Consider the following 6,446-nt stretch of genomic DNA (forward strand, 5'->3'; position numbering starts at 1 on the left):
TAACGTAGCCTAGCCTACTGGTAAGAGATCGTTCAGGGATTGATAATGAGCGTTGTTTAAGATTAAATTACAATGCCAGACACCTTCAGATATAAGAGACCCCCTCAGATTTTTGACTTTGTTGTTTTAATGGGAGCCAGTCCTCACTCTAAGGGAGCTCGGCTCCCTCTGGCTCCCACGTAATTGGTGGGACTGATTAGCAGGCACTTTTGTGCAAAAAAACATACATTATATTTTAACCAAGGACCAAACACAACACACCAGAAAGGTAGCTCATCCCTATACCTTCAGTATTCCCAGAGAAATTCCACGCAAGGTTTTGTTTTTGTTTGGGGGACAGGATGACCCGACTTTGTTTTGTTTCCAGTTTTCGGAGCCTGGGCTGCCTACAGAGACAGTTGTTTTACAGTGTACTCACAGAATGGGCAGCTAGCGGTCGTGAGGAGATGATTGCTGAATGTGACAAAAAATGTTTATGGGCTTGAAATCGTGTAAAATCCCTTACTGCACCTTTAAGGCTAGAGCCTACTGTAGTTTCACAACATTCATCGCACTCCCATGGGCGGGTGTAAATTCGGGCTAGCTTTGGGTTGAAACATGTGCCGTAATCAAATCAAAATGGTGTATTACCAGTCTTAAATTCTTAATCTGATTCTATCTAATATCTTTGGAGTTGGAGAGGTTGCCACCAAGGGGGGTTGCCACCAAGGGGTGGCCAGTGGCCACGGTCATTCCAATATAAACCCCAGTGGCCACCCCTGACTATGTGGCCGACGGACACAAATTCCAAATTCATACCCATTCTTCTCTGCTGCTCAGGAGCACGCACATATCACGTGAAAGTGTGCAACCTAAGCTCTTCAATGGTACTAGCTGCTATGTCCTGTGATAAATGGGAGAAGTTCAAGTTCATAATGTGTATATTCACAGGAAAAGTAATCATATTCTGCACACAACTCTGCATCCATCTTCACACTCATTACTCTCAGTGGTTTATCTCACAAACTCTTCATTCAACACATAGCAATATATCAAAAGTAGACCTTACCGAATACAATGATATAAAGCAGGGGTCCCCAACCTTTTATGTACCATGGACCGGTTTGATTCCCATTTTTTTTTCACGGACCGGGGGGGGGGGGGGGGGGTTCGGGGGTTCCATGTTGTGCATGCATTACTTGAAAAGAACTAGCTCCAGTTATGTATGAACAGTGAAGGTAACGAACTCTTAAAAATGTGAAAAACGTGAACTTGAAGAAGTGAAAATTGAACAATATGAACTATGAAAATTGAACAACTTGAAGCTACATCTATCATGTGTGAACATGCTTAACAAAATATGGTAACAAAACATGGGAACTAAATGTGCATTACGAATATAATCAGTGGGAGCCCTGTGCTTGTTTCCCTGCAACAAGAAGGTTCCATCTCGGGGTGATGGAAGACAGTGACACCCTCAGTGTGTTTGAAATGTCCAGTCGATTGCGCAATTTGGTCTTAGTTGCAGTCATTGCCGAAAACCTGGCCTCGCATAGATACGTGGTGGGAAATGGTAGCAACGTTTTCAGCGCTTTTACGGCTATCTCGGGATATTCTGCTTTGGTTTTCATCCAAAAACCCGCCAGAGAGGTTTCCTCATAGACTACACACTCTTAAGACCACCGTCATTTGCAATTTTGATCAACTGCTCTTCCTCCTGCGCTGACAAGTTAGGACTATTCGGGATATTGACAAATGGGTTGCGGACCCACTCATTGGTTTGCCGTGGATCTTTGGAGGATGGGAAGTGACGCTCAAACTCATTTGAAAGCGCAACAAGGTGATCGCGCACCAGCTGCGAGAGAAAGGGCCCTGCCTTAGTCTCTCCCAAAACCCCCACTACTGTTTGGAACATATCAAATACACCCCGATCCACTCGTCGTACCCACAAATCAAGATTGGCTTTAAATGCAGCGACTTTATCTGCCAGTTTAAAGACAGTCGTCATTCTCCCCTGCAGTGACAGGTTGAGGTCATTAAGCAACCCGAATATGTCACACAGGTAAGCAAGTTTTGACACCCAGCCCTCATCACTAAAATATGCAGCTAACGGTGACTTTTTTTTCTGTAAGAAATCTCTGCAGCGGCTCTCGCAACTCAAACACTCTGGCCAGTGACCTGCAACCAACCAACCTGGGGCTCGTTTCTAGAAAGCGTCGTTTGCTAACTTGCGTCGCAACCTTGGTAGTTCGCTCCATCGTTCTTGGATTTGATGTTTCTAGAAAAGGAAGTTCGAACTCTCAATCGCAAACAAGGACGCAAAGTTTGGTCGTTTGAACTACTGCCCCTAGGCAGTCGCACTTCTGTCGTTCCTTGGTAGTTCCTGTTGGTGTCCGGAGTGCCTAACCAAAAATCACAACCGCCTAACCAAAAATTGCGAAGTGGATGTTTATCTCGTGATTCAATGATTGATCTATCCTGTAGCTTAATTTTGATTAAGACACTGACTCCCCTACTTGGCTCATTCTTGCTATTTATGTTAATTCGAGTATTGCCTTGCTTTTAGTATTATAATCTTCACAGACTCTTACAACAGCAGTGATAAATGGTGTAGTGGCTAAAGCAGATGACTTGTTATCCCAACGTTGTAGGTTCGATTTTCTTATGACGTGAGATTGTCCTCTTGCTTCTCGCTACCTGCAGGTGAACTAGTGTGACACATAGATTCAATTGTTTTTGACTGATGTCTTGTACCTATGGTCTCTTGATGTAGAATAACTATATACATAAATATGTATCAAAACCTATTGTTGTGTCTCGTAGGCCTACTCTTACTCAGAGGTGAAAAGAAGAGATAGGACGCTAACTCCGGCCGAGCGTGTAGTGCTCTGACGCGCTGCCGATAAGCCACGAGACAATTGATACTATTTGTTATAGCCTACCCAGACATTCGTCCAGGCTATATATTTTTCCAACTTAGATATTTAACACAAATAATGGCACATGGTCGGCTTCAGTAAAATGTTTTATATAGGCCTACTTGCAATAGGTTTAGGTTTTTGCAAATGACGATGACAATGCCAGCATTAATCACTCGGTTTAAATTAGAAAAATGTCAACATAGGCCGTGGCAGAGCATTTCTAGGGGGTAGGGTATTACACGTTTCCACTGTTTCCACCAATGATATGTATCGCTGCATCATTAACAACGTTGTTGGAACTACAGTGTTCGAACGTCGGAGGTAGCGAATTGCGACACAGGTGCGATGCTTTCTGGAAACAGGTGTAACAATGTCGTTGTTTGGTCGCAAGTTGCGTCGTACCATGGTGGTTGAGCACAGTCGTTGCTAACTTTTCTAGAAACGACCCCCAGCGTACCACGGTGACCCATTCACCCAAAAACTGTGCCTCAATATCCTCTGACATATCATCAATTCGCCTATGGACAGTGCTTGCAGAAAGCGGTACCTGAGCTATTTTTTTTAGCTGCAGCCTCCCCAAGGAGTTCATTGCACATGCCTTTACCAGCAGGCAGAATTAACTCTTCCCCAATAGTAAAGGGCTTCTTAGATTTAGCAATCCGACTAGCCACTATGAGGCTTTTAGCGCAGCCACGTTCACCGATGTGGTTGCTTTACGCACTAGTTTTTTGTCCTTCTTGCTCGCGTTTCTTACGCTCAAAGAACTCAAGGGGTTTGTCTTTAAGTGTAGGATGCTTGGACTCTAGATGTCGAATTAGCTTTGATGGTTTCATTGCTTCGTTTGACAACTTCTCGCCAAATACCACACATAAAGGACTTGGTGCATGCGAGTCACCAGTCTCTGCGAAACCATATTTTAAATATGACTCGTCATATTTCGTATTGAATGACCCCTTCTTTTTCTTTGAGGTATCTGGCTCACCATCGTCGGTGGGTATTATTGCGAATGTGACATTATTGCGAATTAAATTGAGTTTATTTAGTTTGCATGCATTTTTTTTTAAACTCTTGTCGTAGGCTACGGCCTGGTTAGGAATGTCCCGGTGGTTGGGGACCGCTGATATAAAGTATTCCTCTATACAGTAAGTCGTTACCGACTAATCTGGTTTTGAAATTGCAGCAAATTTTTACATGTTCTCCCACTTTGGGCTGAAATTCTAATGCACCCCAAAATAAAGAACTTGCTTTCCATCTCAAATAATCAAAAGTTGGTCATGGCATGCACAGATCAACTGTGCTTTTGGCTACATGTGCACATTATGTAAGTTCAAGTTAGGCTACCTCAGGTCACCAATGCGTATATAACACAGCAGAAAGTATTATAAGACACATTCTTCATCCAATAGTTCAATGACAAGACTTCAGTGAATACAACAATTCATAATAAATAAAATATTTATGTCAGTACATATATCTTTGTAAATTGCTAAGCCATAGAGTATCGGACGTTTATGATTCTTATATTCCAGACAATCCCACACAAATATGATATATCTATTGGCATGCTTCCAGGTGACATAAATGCAAAAAACATGACAAAAACTCAAGAGACACAAAATATGTTTCCTTGATATAAAGGCTGACCTTGATGCAAGAATTATCACTTCATACTTTCCAAGATATACTGTAGGTAGCCTAGACTGTCCTGAAAAAAAAAGATAGCCTAGCATGTATAGATGGCCCTTACAATTGACCAAGATAAGAACTTAAAAGTAAAGGTATTAAAATTACACTGAAAATAGCCTAGGCCTCAAAGGGCTGATTTTACAGTGGGTAGTATTCATTTAAATACCTTATCACAACAGTTAATGACGTGGAAGAAAATAAAATGCAGCACCCACTGCTGTGCCTTTCTTCCCCCTTACCTTTTTCATGAACATGACCTAAAATAATGAAATGACACCAATGTGATTACAAAGACTTGTCATTTAACACTTTAAAAAACAGGCCTTTTTTGTCTTTTCCCCCTGAAATTGCACAGTGCCAAGCATTTCTGAACTCGCCACATTTCAGCCCTCTAGGTCACTTAATATGACTTTAGAAACACAACTGAGCCCTAGCACCAGGTCTTGTGAAGCTGTGTGCAAACGTATATCAAAATAGAATGAAAAATGGGTACTTTAGACCATTATTTGCCAAGGTATGCTCATGCATTTTGTAAAATGTCCTATGGAAACTCCCCATAGGACTTTTGGTTATAAAATATATACTGACAATAAAAAGCCTTACTGTGTGGCAACCTCTTGGTGTAGAAGCATAATCCTGGTGACAAATGAAAGATAACACTCTGAGGTTTCTTGTAGACTATTTGGATTGTATGTCAGAGGTTCTGATATAGAATGACTACACAAAATATGGAATAATTATACAAAAGTCTCTATTTTTCTATTTTGCTGTTGGTTCAATGGATGTGTATAAGATGGACTATACATCTGTACAACTAATATTGGATAAAACAACATGAATATTCAATTTCTATGGATTCCTGTGAATATTTAAATACCCAATATGCTGCATCTACTTATTGCTAAGGATACACACTGCAGCTAGAAGGTAGGGAAGCACCAAAGGTGGAGGAGGGGGTGGAGGGCATTTTTGATTACATTTAACTGAGACATAGTAAGTTTAACCTGACAATGTAAAGCACTATACAGATTGTACATGAAAAAGGTTGTCATGTATGGATTCCTAAGAGTCCAAGCTTTCAAATGGTGCAACATTACTATGCTATATAGCAATATGGTGCATACAATTGATTTAGAATGTTGGGGGGAGGTGGGAAAGGGGGGTAGGTGTGATGAGGATGGCACACTATTCTTTAAAAGGAATTAAACAGCCAAGACAAGAAAAATAAACATGCATTTATAATGCAAGAGGGAGACAACAGAGAGAATGGCCTTCACAAGAGGTCAAGACAAGCAGTGAGTTTGGGATCTTCCCAAGTAAGAGACAGTGAAGTTGTAAGCCAGATAGTAAGTCCTTATACAGTAAGTCCTGTCTCTCTCCCTGTCGCTGTCACACACAAACACACACACACACAGAGAGAGAGAGAGAGAGAGAGAGACATACTCTCACACACAGAATGTAACGATTTAATACAAATTGTCTAATGACTAATGAAAACTCTTTTTGTTCATGTTTCAGATACTGACATGGTTGTCTGAACGGAGACAGTACATGGAAATTAAAAAATCAAATGCCTCTACTTGATCAGAAATGCCTGGGCTGGGCTGAGCACCGTAATTATATTTCCCTCAGGAAAAAGCTGTCAGCAAAATGACAGTCTAATTGTAGCTTCCTTAGTACAGAGAATTGCTTCGATATTACAGCGTCTCTTGACAATTTCACATCAATATAGCATTATCCTTTCCCATACACCAAATCTATTTTGCTGTTTTGGTACTAACCAGTAATACATAGAGTTCTTCTAGCACTCAGGTGTGTTCACAGCTAGCTGTTAAGGTTTGCAAATTGACATCTGAAATA

This window comes from Alosa pseudoharengus, unplaced genomic scaffold (genome assembly GCF_046254945.1).
Source record: "Alosa pseudoharengus isolate Yale_2024_CS ecotype anadromous, Long Island Sound unplaced genomic scaffold, YU_APseudo_1.1 YU_APseudo_1.1_scf_6, whole genome shotgun sequence".
In the NCBI taxonomy this organism is placed as follows: domain Eukaryota; kingdom Metazoa; phylum Chordata; class Actinopteri; order Clupeiformes; family Clupeidae; genus Alosa; species Alosa pseudoharengus.